A 20,348-nucleotide genomic window follows, 5' to 3' on the forward strand; every position below is an offset into this window, starting at 1 on the left:
AAGGTGGCCCCTTCGGAAGGACGGCGAGGGCTGGCAGCGGCAGGCTCTCGGGGAAGCGGGGTGGGCGTGCACGCCTAGCTAGGGTTTGCCCCAGAAATTCACCAAACCCAGTTGGAGGATGTGTACGGGATTTTCGCGCAATCCCGGACATGCTGCTTCCTGTACTAAAGAGAATGCATCTGTGGAACTTCCAAATCAAATATCTGGAGAAGGAAAACAGCTTCGCCTTACTTAACCTCCTCGGGCTGCACTTTCATCTGCCATACACATGCTGCTGAGCATGGTGGTGGGGAGCGTATGGTGTCTCAGGCGTCCCCGTAGGCGCTTTGGGGGCATCATGAATGGTCCGTGGAGTGGTAAGTGGAGCCCCGAGGGAGAATAAGTGACTTGCCATGAGTCACGTTGGTAATTTGGAGTTGACCTGAGGTCCGATTCCAGATGCCAGTCTGTTAACCGCGACAGTGCCTCTAACGGGGATGTGCTGTAATGGCATCAATGATGATGAGGGAAATAGTAGTAGTGACAAGAAGCACCTCACATGTATTTTTCATTCCATTATATAACATGACGGTGACTGACCCGAAGCAAACAGTATATATTTTGGTCTCTCTCCTTTTCTTTTTTTTCTTAAGATTTTATTTATTTACTCATGAGACACACACACACACACACACACAGAATGAGAGAGAGAGAGAGGCAGAGACATAGAGAGGGAGAAGCAGGCACCATGTAGGAAGCCAGACGTGGGACTCAATCCCAGGACTCCAGGATCACGCCCTGAGCCAAAGGCAGACACTTAACCCCTGAGCTACTCAGGCGTCCCTATTTTGGTCTCCGAATTAAATGTCACAATGTGGGACTCGATCCCAGGACTCCAGGATCACTCCCTGGGCCAAAGGCAGATGCTTAACCACTGAGTTACTCAGGCGTCCCTATTTTGGTCTCCGAATTAAATGTCACAAACTAGGTGATGGTTATATTGATAAGCCTATGATTCTTTTTTTTTTTAATATCCAGGAATTTTGTAATAAATAGTAAAGCACGAACACATACCTTTGAACACTGCTTACATTTCCTAAAAGACTCGATCCCAGGTCCCCAGGATCAGGCCCTAGGATGAAGGCGGTGCTAAACCACTGAGCCACCCGGGCTGCCTACATTTCCTAAAAGAGAGCCAGAAGAATTCAGGCAATTCCAAGGACTTCTTACACAGGAGAGGTTACTCGCTTCTTCATGACATCCGCAAATATTAATCAAACATTTTGTTTGTTTTGATTCGGTAATGCGGGTGGAATGTATTTGAAAAATATAATGATGGAAGATGAAGAAATCTACCTAAAATACCATTATAGTGAGGTTTGATATTCATTATCCCTGGGAAAATTCTCAGAAGTCCCTTCTCTGGGGGGTGAGAGCAATTGTCTTAAACTTCACTCTGCTTTGAAATGAACAGATTATCATCTTGGTGGCACAACCGTTCATGGCTTCTCAAACAGGTCAGGCAGCTGCATTTGACCCTAATAATCGAGAATAACTTGGGGAGGAGTTAAAGCTACAGCCATTCAAGAGTGTAAAAGCAGCTAAGTTTTCTCAGGGTTGTTTACAGACACTGGCCTCTGTTTCTAGCAAGCATGAGAATCTGACTTCTCCATTTGATTCCACAGATTTAATCACGACTCTGCAGTGCTTCTGAGCAGACAAAAAGGACGTTTTGGCTAACTGACAATACAAATAAGGTATACATGGAAAGCGGTTAAAAATACCCTGTCTTATCCAGCCTGCAGTAATTGCCTAAAATTTCAGGAACTCTTCATGGTTATTTTACACACAATACACACATAAGTGAAGGCTTGAGGTTTATACTGTAAGTGACCTCTCTCTCTTTCTCCCCCTCCCTCCCTTCCTTTCTCTCTTCCTATCTCCCTACTTCCCTCTGCATATGCCCCAGAGATCTGATCTTATCATGGAGACACTATTTTTACATACTCAGTAACTGCTGAGGTTCACTGAAATTACTGTCTTCAGCCTATAGATAAATAAATCATGTAACTCAGCTCAGCAGCAGGACTTAAGTGTTTTTCCTTAATGTAGTTCTCACCTATCTCTTTTTAGACATGGTTTTTAATGTGTTTTTAGAAAATGTTTGGTGTTTTTGTTTTTTGTTTGTAATTCATTTACTTCTAGGTCATTAAGATTTTTTTTTTCCTTTTCTGGTAAACATGTCCTGGGTAGATTAAAGAGAAATGGTAACAATTTTCTGTTGCTAAACCCTTGAGTTTATTATTGCTAAACCCAAACGTCCTATTTTCTTCAATAATCTGATTGAAATTATCATGATGTTTCTTATCTCACTTTTTCTGGTGAAATCAATTTTTAGCCTAATCTCACAAGGCAGTGTTTTTTTTTTTTAAAGCTAAGGTCATGAAATCAATTTAGTGGGCTGCAACCAGTATTTTTTTTTAAAGTATAACAGGACAGAAAATTATCAGCCTTATCCTATGTTTGTGAGTTCTGTTGCTTTATGAAACTTTGAGTCCGTTCTCTCACTCGGGCTGCATGCACATTCTGGGTTGCAGTATAAAATGTAATTCTTACTGTGAGTTGCTCTGTAAAAAATTGGAAAGCTACTGCCACAGGGCATATTTTCCTAGTAAGTGATAAACACCCAATTTAAATGAAACTAGGAGATAGGCATATGTATTATATATATATATATATTAATACATACAACTTCAAGTTATTGCAAGATACATACCTAGAACTGGCCTCAAGAGCATCTTGCTCAGGGCTGAACAATGACTTCAGAATCTGACTTCTTTCTTTTCATCTTCACCTCTTTCTCTTCTTTCCTCTGTGTATGAGGCACCTTGTTGGCTGATTAGCTGACTGTAGCAGTTGCTGCTTTACACAATTTCAGGTTCAAATCCAACAAAAATAAATAAATCTCTTTTGCCCAGTTGTTGAACAAAAAGCCTCCAAACCAGTTCCAGTTGGCCTAGTAGGCATGGTTTGTAGGAAAGCCCTGGTGCCAAATGACTTCTGTGGAGGTTAAGGGCTTTGCCTTGTGATAGACTCTCAACTAGACCACACGAACTGTGAGCTGGACCTCCAGATGAATACATTTGCTGGAAAAAGGGGAAACGGAAGCTGAGGAAGTCAAACATTTGCTGAAATGTACGAGTGTCTTAAGTCATTGAAAGCCGATTTCTGTTCTCTTTGATGCTCCAAAGAATGGAAGATGAGCTGAATTATATTCAGGCAAATAGGTCATCAATACGATTTCTCGTGTGCGTAAGGAAGCCTTAGTGGTCACTTTTAACATGGTCAGTGTCAGGACTTACGAGATCACTATGCAGAACAGGTCAAGTTGTTAGTGGTTGCTCTACTTTCCAATGACACCGAGGGAAAAAAGGCAGATATATGGATTAAAAATCCACTACAGACCCTAAACCTCTTACAAGGGGTGATCTGGATCCTTTTTGCACTTATGTGTGAATCTTGGAAGGCATTTAATTTAATCACTTTGTTGCGCTAATGTGGTGAAAGTAGTTATTTAAGTGGTGTCTTTCATCAAATTATATGAAGAATACACCCCCATAAGGGCCAAGGCCAAAGAGTTTTCTGCTCCACAGCTCTTCAGCTTTGAGATATTTATCTGGGTCTATGTTACTTTGCCCTTGGGGATGTGCTGCATTTAATTATCCTTTGCCACTTCACATACAATTATCCAGTGGGTAAGGGGGCCCTAATTGTGTGCGGCTGTGAGAATAATGTTGCTTCACAGCAGAAGTTCCCTAGAAGTAGTGTGATCATGCTGGCTTGCCTGGGTCAACCCTGGTTAATGTCTGTGACTTCGGTTTGGATGATAAATTATATGGTCACCCCACCTAGGTTATTTTAGGGGGCCATGATTAGAGGCCTTTTTAATGGATTAAAGTTTAAAGAATTCCTTTCATGAGGCAAGATTAAATGATAATATTTAAGGATGCATGCTTGTGTGGTTAGAGTGAAAAAGAAAGCAAGAAAGTGGTTACCAAAAGGGTCATGATGGTGCAGTGGTTCTTAACCAGGAATAATTTTGCCCTCCGGGGGACACTTGTTCATGTCTAGAGAAATTGTTGCCATTTCTTCTTGCCTTTTGGGAAAGGTGCTATTGGCATGTAACTTGTGGAGGCCAGAGAGGCTGCTAAACATCCCACATGTGCAGGACAACCCCCACAGCAAAGAATCACCCAGCCCCAAATGTATGTAGTATTGGGGGAAAAACCCCAGTACAATAGTTATATTTGAGGAGGGGGGAGAGAAAGTATCTAGGAGCTTCTGGGGGCAACAGAGTGATGGATATGTGGCTGTTTACTTGGAGCTGATTATTGAGCTGCATATTTATATTTTGTTCATTTTGTTTTTTGAGAGGAGAAGAAGGGCATAGGTGGAGGGAGAGTCTTAAGTAGATTCCACCCTCAGCATGGAACCCTATGTGGGGCTCAATGTCATGACCCTGGGATCACGACCTGAGCTGAACCTAGAAGTGGGATGCTTAACCAACTGAGCCACTCAGGTGCCCCTGTTCATTTTCTTAATGTAGGTTATATTTAAGAATAAAAAAAGCATTCAAGAAAAAAGTAAAGAGGTCCTCACCATAACTGAAGGATATGATGGACCTCCCAATGCCTCATAAAATCTTGTTCAGACGTGAAGGCTCACTAAATAATAGTAGAGCTAGTGGTAGCTAGACCGGCTCATGTTCAGCAAGTGTTCACCTGTGCCAGGAATTACTTTGCCAAGATCCCATAATATTTTTTGAACTGGCAAAGTCTATGGGTTGACCAGTATTTTACAGAAAGGCAGGATGAGTTGAGGTTATGAACACTGGCTCTCAAGTCAGATGACTTGCCCGCAAGTTCAGTTACACTACTTATGAAATGTATGACTTTGAGCAAGCAGCTCACAATTTGTGCCTCGGTTTCCTCATCTGTGAAATGGGTGAATAAGAGTTCATACCTCCCTGGGTTATTGTGAGGATAAAATGAGAGTGTAAAGTGATCATGTAGTGCCTACCTCACATTAAATACCCCATAAATATTAGCTATTATTATTTTGGAGGCCAAGAAAAAAATATTAATAGCTCTATTTTTTGTTGAACACTGACTGTATGGTGGAACTCAGTCTCAGCGTTTTTCAGCTATCCTGAAAATATCCTTGCAAAAATCCTCTTGTGTGGGTGTTATGTCCATTTATTGCTCCCATTTTATGAATGAGGAAAACAGACTTAATGAAATTAGCAAGCAAGGGAGACTTAATTTCAACCCCAAATCATTCTGACTCTGGAGCTTCTGCTGTCATATTGTTAGATATGAGGAGAACCTGGTGATTGCAAAAATGAGCCCCCAAGAGGGCTGTGATTTGGCAAGTTTTGAAGGGGTGGTGCAGGTCCAGTATCTAGATTTTCTGCCTCCTACCGTCCCCTACAACCACCTATGTTTGCAGGCAAATGCATCAGCCTCATAAGGCAGCCATGGTAGGTGGGAACAGGCCCGGACCAGGAACACAGGAGCAGGAATTGGGAAGATGTCTTCTGATTCAGCTGCAAAAAGCCTAGAGCTGTGTTTGCTAAAGTGGGCTAGGTGTACACTTGGTGGTGTATGAGTTAATTTTATTTTTGTTTAAGATTTATTTATTTATTTATTTGAGAGGGAGACAGTGCAAGCAGGGTGAGTGGGGAGAGACAGAGGGAGAGGTAGAGGGAGGCAGAATCAGACTCCCCACTGTTCAGGGAGCCCAAAGCAAGGCCCCATCCCAGGACCTCAATCATGGCCTGAGTCAAAATCAAGAGCTAGATGCTCAACTGACTGAGCCACCCCAACATCCCAATATAAGTTAATTTTAGATGATAGGTGGAGAACCATTTTACTTTGATGGCTATTTACTTATTTTAATGTACACCAACAGATTTTTTTTCACTTGGACCTTCAAATCTTATTAAAGGATATATTTCTTTCTGCCTTGCTGAATAAACTATTGACAGACTGGATATCACTGCTTAGGGTAAGCTAAGCAAGACATAATGTCAATGTAAAATCATTTAAAATATATATATTAGTAACAGAGAGTGTGGATGGTACTGAAAAATGACTAGGTCTTTGAAAGGAAGCTGTGAATGAGTGAAGTCTGGGAAATAGGCTCGAGCAGTGTTTCTCCAGCACCTGCACTTGAATCACCTGGGATTCTGATTCAGAGGATCTGAGATGGAGCCTGAGATTCTGATGAGCTCCCAGGTGAAGCTGCTGATGCTCATCTGTGGACCACGCTGTGCCTAGCAAGGGATCAGAGAACCTAGAAAATGTGTGGACATGTGCTGGATGCTGGGGAGGAGTCAAAGAAATGTAAGGTGACCTCTTGTCCCCCAGGAGCTTAATCTAGTTGGGGAGAGGAGATGTGAATGAATGTGGGAGGTTTGCAGAGAAAGCACAGCACCTCTACCTGCATAGAGATACAGGTACAGGTCTGCCCAGAGCTGCTGCAGCGGGATGGCATTAGGGGATGGGTGGGGTGAGGCGTCCCTTTGGCCTGAAAGATGTGTGGCAACCAAGACAGGCTTGCAGAGCTGGAGGATGGCTACAAGTAAGAGGGAACCCTCTAGGAAATGCCTGTACCCACAAAGTGGATTTTTCAACCATAATCTGATCACTGCAGAGAATTAGCCCAGAACATTCAGTTAGAATAACCTGCCTCTTCAAAGAACAGGCTGCTGCCTAGAAATAATAGTTGCTGTTTATTGAGTCCCTGTAAGTGCCAGGCATTTGCCAAGTGCGTTCCAAACAGTATGTGATGCCTGTCTCCACAGTGACCCACAGTAGCCCACACCTTCACACCTTACAAAGGTAGAAAGCAGCAGCCCGGGTGGCTCAGTGGTATAGCACTGCCTTCAGCCCAGGGCATGATCCTGGAGACCCAGGATCGGGCCCCACATGGAGCACCCTGCATGGAGCTTGCTTCTCCCCGATTCTCCCCCTGCTTCTCTCTCTCTGTTTCTAATGAATAAATAAAATCTTAAAAAAAAAAACAAAACAAAGGTAGAAAGCAAGGCTTGGAGGGGCTATGTGACTTGTTCAACATGCACACAGCTGGTAGGTGACAGATCTGGAATCTGAACTCAGAAGGGAGTCTGGGCTCTTTGACCCCACCCTGCAAGAGACTCTGCTCTTCGTTATCCCTGACAGTCTCAGCCTGAGAGGTCTAGCTTCCTCTCCAGAGAGCATACCCTTCCAGGAACCTCGGATGGTTCATCTTATTCTCAAATGAGAATATTGCCCTCTGAAACAGATCCTGAGCAAACATCCAAAGTTGTCAAGTAGCTTATCTTTTATCACGATTTATAAAAGACTGTATTCCTTTCTGCCCTGCTGGATAAGTTAGGAACAGACAGGAGTTTGGGGCATTGTGTCCTTGCATAAGAAATAAGTTCAAGACAGCATCCCCCAACCCAAATAAGCGCTGAATGTTTTGTTGCCAGGAGGAGCCACTTTCCTTTGGAAATCACCAAGTAGCCTAGGCAGACAGTTATTGGAAATAATTATGCCTCCGTCACAGCATGGGGCCACTCACAGCCCCGCCTGATTCAAAAGGTCTTTCTGGAATACCAGCATCCATCTTCCAGCTGGTGCTTATAACAGCCGACAGCATCGGTAGGGAACCCGCAACGGATACGGCCTGAGGATTGTTTCCAGGCCTCCCTTGTTGCACCTGACTGAGCCCATCCCATCAATTCAGTCATTGCAAAAGAGCAAGGGGACCATATGTGACCTGAATGGGAGGCGCAAGGCTCACAGAGCCAGCCCTGGCCCTGGTTCAGCCAACTATAATAGTCTGGTAAGTCTCTGCCAGACGAAGGAGGAGCTGTGAAGGAAAAGAGGTGGGAGAATCAGGAAGGCTGAGTTCTAATCCCATCTCAGCGGCCTAACTGGCCTGAGCTGTGTTAATTAGCTCTCTGGGTTTGTCAAATGGGTGGTGACACTTGAGGTTCCCTCCATCTCTAATCCCTTATGCTATGAACAATCAGATGTGTGTGCACTGTACCTTACCTGCACCTGTTACACTATTCCCCTTTTATTTTTTTAAGTCCCAGATAAATAAATGTGCTTAAAATAAATGCATGTATAAAAGCTTCCTTATCAGCAGTATGTTGGTGGAATGACTCTGTGAAAGTATTTGCTGGGTTATGCCAAAATAATATTTGGCATAACCTGTCATCAAATAACCTTTCATTATTGAGGCAAAGCTCAAAACATTAGGGTAGCATAGCTTCTTTGATAAATTGGGAAAGATAAGGGTATTTGAGGCCATCACAAATAAACTAATTGCATCCATTTAAATGGGCAAGTTGAAATTGCAGGATCCTGATTAAGTAATGAAAACCATGTGCTCCTAGACTGGGAACATAGAGCCTTAGCCCAGTGGGGCCATAACACATAAATTGAGGACATAGCATGGTAATTTGCTCCAACTGTGTTAAATTAATCCAATGTATTTTGAAGAGGAAAAAAATGTACTGTGTTATATACCTTCATGTTCTCAATGTAGCTGCATTTTCACTGCCTAAAAAAATGGGAGTGTCCAGTTTTTTAGAGGTCAGAAGTTTGATTCAAACTAATTAAGAGTAAGAAATCCTTTTTGCAATGATTCAGCTGCTTTAAGCAGTTCCAATCATGAGTGGTTCTTGTACTTTCTAGCAGTAAACTTAATTATACGTGGAAAAAGCATATCAGAAAACTATCATTGGTCTTTTTTAGATCTCAGAGAAAAGTAGTAAAAATGGTAAAGTTAAAGGATATTTAAAAATTGACAGATTGTCAGCAAGTGTTCATACTCTTCCGTAAATACTTTCACTATAAGAATAAGAGGGGACAATGCAACTTTGTCTTCTTTCAGAGCATACAATGCAAACTTTCTCTTCCCACTTCTTAAACAGTTTCATTTATCTGGCCTTGTCAAGGAAAAAATAATCTGTTTCACTAAAGTGATTTTTCCAGGTGATTAAAGCTTACCCCTGCCTACTCACATTATTTTTTTGCTTGAACTATTTTTGATGAAAACATAGCACATACTTCTTTACTTTTTTACATGGAGTATATAAAGGCAGTTAGATCATTCCTGGATTTGGGCTTCTCATGACAAATACTGCTTTTTGTTCCTTGCCATCTCATCCTGTTACTCTTTGACAGCTGAATTGTGGGGCTGAGTGTCTCTGTATAAATAATCACCGATTTCGATTTTACAGTTACTGGCATTCCTAATCATAGGACTCCTCTAACTTGTTAGCAAATTTCACCTGGGGTGCTGAGGACTTCATGTACATTATAACCTTGGCTAATCTGCCTAACTGCCGCCCCCCCCCCCAAGAAATGAGATTACTCATCCCATTTTATGGTTGAGAAAATTGAAGTTTAAGAAATTAGGAGTAAGCGGTAGAGCTGGGATTTGACCCCCGTCTCTCAGTGCAGCATGCTTGTTGATAGCATACCATGAGAGTTGCCTTCTGTTTCTCCTCTCTGCCTCTATTTGGGAATTTCTGTCTGTCCCCTTGCTTTAAAGACTGTCTCCCAGGTCAGGACGCAAGATTAGGTGTCTGCCTCTTTTACGGGTCATCTTTTGGCATCTCTTTCCTTAATTGGGGTTCTGGGGTACTTTCACTGATTCCTAGGTTCCCAGACATGTTCTGCACAGTGGCAATTTCTGGAATATTAGCTGTGAATTCATCACTGCATATGCTAAAGGCTTTGGGGGGATTATAGGATTTTCTGCATTATGATTAAGCAACATAATCAAGAAATCTGCAATTGAGAATGCTTGGCAAGTCCAGAATGCAGGGGTCAGCAAACTTTCTGTGAAGGGCCAGGGACTAAATATATCAGGCTTTGTGAGCCATATGGTCTGTGTTCACCTACTTAACTCTGTTTGTGTGGGGCAAGAATAGTCACAGAATAATGGATGAAGTTCTAATAAAATGCTGTTTTTTTGTTTTTAAAATTTTTATTTATTTGAGAGTGTGCACACGTGCACATGAGGAGGAGAGGAGGAGCAGAGGGAATCTCAAGCATACTCCCCACTGAGCCCTGAGCCCAACGGGGGGAGGGAGGGCTCCATCTCATGACCCTGAGAACATGATCTGGGCCGAAACCAAGAATCAGACACTTAAACCAACCAAGACACCCAGGTGCCCCTGATAATAAAACTTTATTTAGAAAAACAAGCAGTGGGTAGGAGTTGGCTTATGGGCCTATAGTTTGCTAACTCCTGATGTAATGGGGGAAAGGACCAATTAGGATATCTAAAAAGCCTGACTAGGTACTTAGTTCAGAGGCAGTGAGTGGCCCGTGGACTCTGGAGCCAACTGCCTGGATTTGTCCCCTAGCTCTGCCACTAACTACTCTAATGTAGGCAAGTATCTTAATATCTCTGTGCCTGGTTTTCTGTCTTTAAGATGAGGAAACTAACAGTCCTTACATCCGAGGGTTGCTTTGAGAATTAAGGGAATTCTACATAAAGTACCCAGGAGGGGACCCAGGACTTTAAAAGTTCTGTGTAAAGTCTTGTGAAATTAAGAATCATAAGGAATCCAATTTCTAGGGATCCGAAGTATTGTAACGAGTTGTTGGGCAGAGCAAGACTTCCTGCGTTCTGAGTGGAGGGGAGGGTGGCCGTCAGGCTGCCGCCTGGTGCGGATGGGTGTGTAGAGGGAGGAGGGAGGTTTGCTAGCGCGGGCAGTACAGTGGGTCAGGGTCGGGACCCTGGCCTGGGGGTTACGGGGAACAGTCTTTAAGTCACTTCTCTCTAGGGCCCTGCTTTCCCCATCTATGAAATAAGGGGTTTCACCTAGGCTGGTGGATGTGACCTGCTTGCCCACAGGTTGACTTCCGCCTCCAGAGAGCTCGGTTAGCACCGAGAGCGTTTTTAAAATCTTTTTTGAATTCATCATCAGCAGTTACGGATCGGGAGGTTCTGCAAGAATTCTGGATTCCAGGTTTCTTTGACAAATACCCACCATTTGCTTCAACGTGGATGGAACTGGAGGGTATTATGCTGAGTGAAGTAAGTCAGTCGGAGAAGGACAAACATTATATGTTCTCATTCATTTGGGGAATATAAATAATAGTGAAAGGGAAAATAAGGGAAGGGAGAAGAAATGTGCGGGAAATATCAGGAAGGGAGACAGAACATAAAGACTCCTAACTCTGGGAAACGAACTAGGGGTGGTGGAAGGGGAGGAGGGCAGGGGGTGGGAGTGAATGGGTGACGGGCACTGGGTGTTATTCTGTATGTTAGTAAATTGAACACCAATAAAAAAAAAATAAGAAAAAAAAAAAATGAAACGTTCAGAAGCTCTGACAGCACTGGCTGCGTCCCCTCGTGGCAGCGGTTGGCCCGCGCTCAGTCATGGCGGCCACGGCTTCTATCTTGGCCGTAGCAGCTGCTGCTGGTGCCCAGCCCGTCGCTGCCCTTCAACGCCGGAGCAGGCCGCTTGACTTCCCGCTGCCAGCAGCCGCCGTCGTCTGTCGGAGGACTCTCTCTGACTGTCGAAGTGCTGGGGGTGAGTGCCAGGGAGTTGATGAAGGATTCAGGGTGCAGACACCCGAACTCCCTTGCCCATCTGGTGAGATGACCAAGGTGTTATTCTACACCAATTTTTACAGTCTGCCATGGGGTTAATCTCCAGTCACCTAGTGACAGTTGACTTAATAGGACACTCCTTTTTTGGTGGCCTGTCCTTCCTTTCCTCATTTCCCCCCACTCTCCTACTGGTATTCCCTGGGATGACCTCTCAGATAAATACCTTAAAGTTGAATCCTTGTCCAAGTTTCTGGAGGAAATCACACTAAGAAAACGATAGTCCCGACCCCTGAGGCCAAATAGGAATTGCTTTTGTTTTTCATCAATTGCTTTTGTTTTCATGCTTGGGCAGTTTTGCTTGGGTGGAGAAATAGTTGTCCATCCTATGTCTGTCGGAGGGAGGAAGGCTGAAGACTGAACGGGCTGTAGGTTTCTAGAAGAATGTGAGTATATTTCCTTGTGTAAGTAGGAATAGATGGGAAGCTTTTGTGCAGATGATGTTGGTCACTCACTGAAATCTTGCAGTATAGGTGTCTGAATTTCTCATTCTTTCAATACAAAAGCCTTATGGATTCTGTTTTTTAAATATATTTTATTTAAATTCAATTTGCCAACATATACTATAACACCCAGTGCTCATCTTGTCATGTGGCTCCTTAATGCCTGTCACCCAGTTACCCCATCCCCCACCTGCCTCCCCTTCTGCAACCCTTTGTTTGTTTCCCAGAGTTAGGAGTCTTTCATGATTTAGTCTTCCTCTCTAATTTTTACCCACCCAGTTTCCCTCCTTTCCCTTATGGTCCCTTTCACTATTTCTTATATTACACATGTGAGTGAAGCCTTATGGTAATTGTCTTTCTCCAATTGACTTGTTTCACTCAGCATAATACCTTCCAGTTCCATTCATGTTGAGATAAATCTTTATGGAATCTTTTCTTTTTTAATAAAGATTTATTTATTTATTTATTTATTTATTTATTTATTTATTTATTTATGATAGACATAGAGAGAGAGAGAGGTAGAGACACAGGAGGAGGGAGAAGCAGGCTCCATGCCGGGAGCCCAACGTGGGACTCGATCCCGGGACTCCAGGATCACGCCCTGGGCTAAAGGCAGGTGCTAAACCGCTGAGCCACCCAGGGATCCCCTCCTTATGGAATCTTAAAGTGGGGGCTATTTTTGGGGTATTCTGTAAGAAGCAGAACCCTAAAATGTGATTGGCAGATGGCTTTAAACTGCCTGAAGAGGGGTACCTGGGTGGCTCAGTGGTTGAGCATCTGCCTTTGGCTCAGGTCGTGATCCCTGGGTCCTGGGATCGAGACCCACATCAGGCTCCCCACCAGGAACCTGCTTCTCCCTCTGCCAATGTCTCTGTCTCTCTCTGTGTCTCTCATGAATAAATAAACAAAATCTTTAAAAATAAAAAATAAACTGCCTGAAGAGATTTGCATTTTAAAAAAGGAGATTTGAGAATCAAGCTTGTTTTTTGTTCTTTCTTTTGAAAAAAAGATTTTATTTATTCATTTGAAAGATAGTACAGGGAGAAGGGCAGAGGGAAAGGGAGAAACAGGCTCCCTGCTCAGCAGAGCTTGATCCCAGAACCCTGGGATCAGGACCTGAGCCAAAGGCAAGTGCTTAACCGACCAATCCACCCAGGCGCCCGAAGAATCAAGCTTGTTTTCTAATAGGGTAACCAATCATTCTGATTAGCTCAGAGCTGAGAATTTTCCTGGGACATAAGAAAAGTGGAAAAATCCCAGGCAGACCAGAATAAGCTGGTCACCTACTCTAGAAGCAGATCACACCTAGGACCCATCAGAGTCCAACCCCTGAAAGGTTATGTCCTTCCTATGTATGTATGTGTATGTCTGTATGATTATCTATTTTTTAATAAAATTATATTTTTAAATGACTCCAAACTTCAAAGTATGTTGAAATAAAATAACTGTTTTCTGTCTTTCTAGTCATAAAAATCTAAAGTAAGTTTAGCAGCACAATTTCAGGTTTTTTTGTTATTGTTGTTTGTTTGTTTGTCTTTTCATCTGTGTCTCTGCTTTGCTGCTATTTGGACTTGGCTGTCTGTGGGGTAACACAATACTGTGAGGAAAAGGAGTGGATTCAGAGATGTTCAGTACCTCTTCCCTTTCACAGCCTCTACTGTCACTCAAGCAGGGGCTCTGCAGGGTCTCACCCCTCACTTGAAACTCTGAGCAACTCTCCTCAAAGGTAAATGGGGAGACTGGTGTGTTTGAGGGTAAAACGCTTACCTGTACATTTGCTCTGCCCTAAGTGATCTGTCATCTTTCTTTGACTGCCTATTTATCTATTTTTAGTGACATCGTGTTTTAATCAGAAATGAACTTGTGAAAATCCTTATGCCTAAATTAGGAGAGTGTCACAGCTGGATGAGGGAGAGAGAGAGCCATGCCCCCAGACAGGAGACATAAATAGCAAAGGGCGTGAATGGCACCAGGATGTGGGAATCTCGGAGAATCAGAAACCAGATGTGTTGTCTGCATAGCACAATGGGGAAGGAAGACCTGGGAATTTGAAGGTTAGCATGATTTGGGGTATCAAATCAGGTAATTAAGACCCTGGAATAAATATGTCAAACTCAATGGAAAAGTTATAAGTAGGTTTGGAACCAGAAATGCATTTGTATTTGAACCCAAGATCCATCATTTAACTCCATTTATAACTTGGCACAAGTCAGGAAACCTTCCTGAGCCTCAGCATCCTCATTCATCAAACAGACGTGAGAAGGAACAGAAGCCAACTCGTGAGTGTCTGCTGTATCCTCTCATCAGTGCTAGGAACCTTGGAGGAATAGTTTCATTTAAAATTTTACAGTATTTCAAGGATGATATAATTGCCACATTTTACAGATGAGGAAATCAAGGCACCAGCAAGTCAAATAATTTTCCCAGCATCGCTCAGCTAGTAAGTGATGAAACCAGACTTCAAGTCCAGACTCCAGAGCCTGTGCCAGCCTGCCATAGCTTACTTCTCACAGTGCGGATCTTTCTTGGGTCCATCCAGAAGCATATCCTGAGATAGATTGCAAGTAGTTTATTTGGGAAGTATAAGAAACAGCAGCGGTGAAGTCAGGAAATGAGATAAGGAAAGGAAGACAGACAAGAAGTGTGTTATCAATCCAGCTCCATCCCAGCGGGGAAACTTGGAAACCAGCAGTGAGTACATGCAGCATAATGCAGCATAATGCAGCACAGTGCAGTGATCTCGTCCAAGGGGTGAGGGAGCTGGGGTGTTTATATACCAGTTCCCAAGAGTCACCAATTGAAGGCTGTTTCTGAGAGGTGGAGTGATAATTCCTAGGTGCTCCTCTTGTATCCTGTGCTTGGCAAAGTGGGACTACCAGCCCAAGAAAACCCTTGGCAGAGAAATGCAGGTGTGGTGGTTTGGAGCAGGACAGTGTGTCCAGAAGCAGTGAATAGAAGGGAGTGAGGAAGGAACGCTGACAGCACCTGCTACGGTGGATGTTAGAACCAGAGACCATAGGTACAGAAGCAGGACTAGGGCCACCATTTGTGGAGGATATACTATGATTGTGGAAATAATTAAAGTGAGATGACTTTTGAGTATGTCTTGTGAATCCTTAGTTGACACAGAATTGCCCCCAGGCACCTATATAAAGGTCTAAGGGAGGTCAGCCTGCATGTATTGATCATGAACTTGGGATAAATGCCAGGCCTGACCAGCTCTCCACAATGGATTGGTGATTCCATCCATCTGAGGTCCATCAAGATTATCTGCTACCCCTGGCCTGGGTCTGGGTCCAGAGGGAGGAGCCAGAGTAGTTGCTTCCCCACAGAGCCAGACACCTCTTCCTCCATTTGAAAACCCAAAGTTTACCCACCCTGTGTACTCTGAGGAAGGGAGTTTGACAAAGGAGTATAAGCCAAAAGCAGGAAAGGATAATTGTAGCTTAGGTAACATGACCGGCAAGAACTTGTTTTTCTTATGATGACAATGGCTTGTTTTCCTGCCACCGATTAAGGCTCTTTTTTTTTTTTTTTTTTTTTTTTTTCTATCAGAGTGTAATAACTGAGCACTACAGCAGTTATAGTTTTGGTTGTCTCACTTTCATCCTCCCCCCTGCCCATTAGGGGAGTCCCCCATTTTGTGTGGTCTTGATGGGGTAGTGTCCATCTCTCCCTCTGAACCAGAAGACCAGATCGTCCCTCTTTTCATCCAAGAAGATGGCAGAGATTTTGTCCCTCATATCCTGTTCCCTTCCCCTGTTGGTAATAACCCACACTCTGCGTTTTCTCTGGGCATGTGGCTACTGTGGTAGGGACTACATTTCCCAGCCTCCCTTGTATCTGGTGTGGCTATGTGACCAAGTTCTGCATCATCCACCTCCAGGAATGGATAGGAAGTGGGGTGTGTAGGTTCTAGTTGTTCCCATTGAAAGAAGACACTTGCTTGTTCTTCCCTCCTTGCCTTGAACTCTGGAACAAGGAAGTGGTGAGTGGTGATGAACAGTCTCCATGTCTTCAACAGTGGAGGTGAGGGCAATAATCCAGTCACTGTTTTGCAACTTTGGTGCTTCCCTAGGTGAAATCTGAAACTGATCCTCTTAAATGGAGGGCAAGAGGAAGTTGAAGAAAGAGGTAGACCACTGTACCGTTGGAAGGCCGAGTCCTTGAAATGGCTGCTACTGAGGGAATGCTGGGCAGAACATATAATCCAAGGACAGTGGTCAGGGGGTGGAGGGTCATTAAGGAGCCACTGATTGCCTGAGTGCAACTTATCATCAACCAGCCATCACATCCTCCCTATGACTTCCAACACCAGGAGATGACAGAGCATGAAGGTGAAAGAGGTCTGGATTTTTCTATCTCTGTGTGGAACAGAGCTGTACTACCAGCCCCTGCCCCCTTCCAGACCCCCCTCTACTTGAACTTGGACGGGAAACAGAACTTACCTAAACGATTCTTACTTGGTCTTTGTTAAAACCAAGAACCTATATTTTAACTGATATTAAGGCTTAATACATGACATAGCCTCAGCCAATGGTGGTTACTAAAAAAGAATCAGGGGAGTTGGTGCCAGGAAGACCTGGGTTGAATCCTAGCTCTGCCACTTGCTAACTGGATGCTGTCAAATAAGAGATTAATCGCAACATCTTCTGGGCCTGTGGCAGACACTACCACATTCAATACTCCTAAGCAAGTCTCTTGGGGCAACGTGCCCGGCACAATGCTTGGCACATAGTCAACAACATAGTCAACAATCAATGAAAGATGGCTATTGATGTTATTATTCATATTATTATTAATTATTCACAATGCTGCATTGTTGCTGACCACTCAGGCAGTAAGACGGTATTAGTAACTTTATACCTGCTGGCTCTGAGCTCTGGAATTAATTTTGCAAATTTCTCAAAGATTTGGGTGATCCATGGTAAATTAGCAGGTCAGGTCAGCAGAAACCCTATGTTCCCTCAGACCTCTGTGGGTAGCACGTGCTTTCTAACCTCAGGTAAAGGATATTAATGGTGCAGAGGATATATCTGATGATGACATGGACAGACCTCCTGGGGTGGTGCCTTTTGATCCCTCACAACCCTGGGTAGGCATGCGAGGGTGGCAGGTACAGGTGGGGAAACCTACTAGTCAGAGGAGAACTAAATGAGTAACTTCATTGCCAATACTGTTCCCTGGCTAACCTGGGAAGCCACGTCATTAGTGTCTGTGACAACTGCTAGTGGCTTACACGATAGCCGCTCCCTCCATTCTTAGAAACACACCCCCAATTTTATTTGCGGTGGGAATATGCTTTGCTGAAAGACTACATTCCCCTTCCTCCCACAGTAGTAAATATGGCAGTGGGACCAAGTGCTAGCCCATAAAGCAAAAGCAAATGTTTTGGGGAGCTTCTGGGAAGGGTCCCATTGTTAGCTGACTCAGGTGGGAGGCATGCTCTTTTTTGCCTTTCCATCTTCCTCCTTCTGCTTTCTAGAACACTGGCATGGCAGCTGGAGCTTCAACAACCATTTTGTGAATTGGAGAGCAGAAACCGTGGGCTCAGGATAGTGGAGTAGAGAAGGTAGAGGGATGTGCTTTCTGCTGAAAATGGCCACTGCACATGAGTACTTGAGTGCCACTCAAAGCTCCTCCCTCGCTGTCACCCCTCCTCACCCTTTTGGCTTAATGTGTGTTTATTGGCCTTGGCCTTGTTTTATATTAAGCATTTCAGTACTTTGAAGGTTCAAAGCACCATGCTAAAGGACTACTAAGCTACTTTCCCATCCAGTGTGGGGCTGGGTTAATTTAATCATCCTTCTTGCAAGTAAATGCCTGGAGTGCTGCTTCCCCACAGAATAATCACAGATGCTATCATTCTGTCCTTTGTACTTAGGACTACTGAACATTTTGGTCCTGAACTATTCTCTAACTTTTTCATTTGTTATTTTATGGCCTTTGCTGGTGGTCAGAGTTTATTTTTTGTTTGTTTGTTTTTTTCAAATACAATAACCCTTCTTATTTTCTGAATATGTGGAGGGATTCCTGAGGATTATTACTGCAGAGGAGGGATCTTGGAAAGGGCCTTAGAAGAATAACCCTGGGAGGTAACCTAAGGTTTGCGGCTTCTTGGTCATCTCTGTTGAATCAATAAACTCGACACACTGCTGGTTCTTCTTCTCTTGATTCTCATCTCCAGGCCCATCTCCCTCCCTCTCCTCTGAACTGTGATGGAGGGTAGAAGTCTACAAGTTACATTGGTCACACTCCCTTTTAGCTGGCTTCTCATTAGGCTCTGTCAGGGGGAGCTGGTGGCTGGAGATGGGGATGCAGGAGGATGGGGAAGGGATTTACTTCTGCTTTCAGCTCAGGTGTGCATTGCTCCAATAGCAGCAAACATCAGTGGAGCTTCGGTCGGGAAGTGTGTGTTCGAGTGGGAAGACCAACCCCAGTCCCATATTTACAAACTCCTCTTGCATCCAAGCATCTAAGCTAGAAAGTGGCTTAGAACAGTAAGGGAAGTAACTAAAGTGCCCCAAATGTGTGCAAACTTCACAGCCTGCTACATTGTTCATTCAATCATTTATTCATTCAGGAAACATTTATTGTCTACAGAACTGTGTGAGTGACCATGGGGATCATTAAAAAGGTGATTGAGAGAGTGTAATCTGGAGAGGGAGTGTTACTTTGGATTAGCTGTAAAGGAAAGTCTGTTTTTGGAGTTTGTCTTTCAGCTGAGCCAGAAGGCCTAGAAGGAACCAGTCATGTGAGCCTCTAGTGGGAGAGCATTCCCAGGCAGAGGGTATGGCTAGAGCCAGGCAACGAAGTAGGTACATGCTTAGAGGGTATTAGGAGTAGAGAATGGGCCAGGTAGCTGGAACACCGTGAGCAGGGGAGAGCATGGAGAGGCAAGAATAAATCATGGAAGGCCTTGTAGACTGCTGTTGAGGGTTGGTTTTGTTTTGTTTTGTTTTGTTTTTCTAAATACAGTGGAAAGCCATTGGATTTTTATAAGCAGAGAGGTGACATGATCCAACTCACAATTTTTTCAAAAGTCGCATGAGATATTTACTAGGTGAGAACATCCATAAAAAGCAGCTTGTTAGCTAGAAGGGTATAGCCATGCTTCAGGCCAGCGGTGCTGGGGGCTCGAACTAGGAAGAAGGTTCTTCAGGCAAACCCACTGTGAGAGATACAGAGGGAGGGCAGAGGGCCAGGGCTTTGGGGGCCAAAGAAACCAACCCACGGACTGACAGAGGAGACTACCAGGAAGTTTATCTGCCATGAATTTCACCGTGTCGTGAAGTCCACTTAGGGTCTCTAAGGCAGAAATCAAAGGGTCTTCCTCAGCATTAGGGCCTGGCCAGCCCCCGAGAGTGGGTGAGCATGGGTTGTGAGGGAGGGTGGGGCAGGGCCCCTGGGTGGTGCCCAGGCCCTGAGAGGATTCAGGCCCGGTGTAGGTAGGGAGGCAGGCCTTCCCACACAGCCGGCAGCCCCTTCAGTCTTCTCTATCAAGCGACACTCAGAGAAACTTAATCCGACTTTGAGCCCAGGCAGGACTGGAAGGGCTGATCCCCAGGATGAAATAGGCACTCACTCCAGACAGTATTAGGGGCCTCCTCTTGGGAATATTAGAACAAAGTGGAAAAAGTGAGAGTACTGCCCACCCCCCCCCCCAGCCCCAACAAGCCCCATCTACATTCCAGGTAAGACCAGGAGGGATAACAAACCTTTCTAATAGTTTTTTTTCCTGACTTGAATTCTTCTCTTTCCTCATGATTGCTGTTGGCCTGTCTCAGCATGAGCTTCCCCTAAGGCAGAGCTGAAGACAAGGGTGCCAGTGCCGGTGGTTGAGGTAGGGAAGAAATTTCAAGGAGTCTGAGTGGGGATTGTGTAAACAGGGGAGAGAGAAGGATGCAGACCGGCACCTGGGGCCACCAGTTCTCTATCGCACTGGGGATGCTTTCAGATGCTATATGAAATGCACCTTAGAATTTTCTACCCAGGGGGAAAGGAAGGGGAGTGGTTGTCCCTGGGCTCTGGTCCCCCTTTGGATCAGGCAGCCTGGTGAGCGTCAGCACCCCCACCCTCCCAGGCTTGCTGATGCCCCACCATGGGGTGGCTCCTGGCAGCCATCCTGTGCCCAGCCCCAGGGTGAAAAGCCCAAAGCCCTTTCCTCAGTAGGCTTTTGCATTAAATACTCTTTTAAAATGCTGGGTTTGGATTCTAGAAATGTCAGAGAAGCTAGCCGGA

At 44.4% G+C, this 20,348-nt stretch overlaps 1 protein-coding gene across 3 annotated transcripts in view; it reads left to right on the forward strand.

Moving 5' to 3' along the window:
• Positions 1-20,348, forward strand: part of FRMD4B (FERM domain containing 4B) — a 320,596-nt gene that overhangs the window by 1,135 nt on the left and 299,113 nt on the right. Inside the window, exon 1 of one of the 3 annotated variants that reach the window (XM_072785430.1) lies at positions 1,670-1,736. The exons of 1 other annotated variant lie outside the window; for it this stretch is intronic. The gene's annotated coding sequence lies outside the window, so the exon portion shown is untranslated. Of the gene's footprint in view, positions 1-1,669; positions 1,737-11,519; positions 11,588-20,348 lie in introns of those variants that run through there. One more of the 3 variants, XM_072785431.1, reaches the window with a different exon arrangement.

Source organism: Canis lupus, chromosome 19 (genome assembly GCF_048164855.1).
Source record: "Canis lupus baileyi chromosome 19, mCanLup2.hap1, whole genome shotgun sequence".
Lineage (NCBI taxonomy): Eukaryota > Metazoa > Chordata > Mammalia > Carnivora > Canidae > Canis > Canis lupus.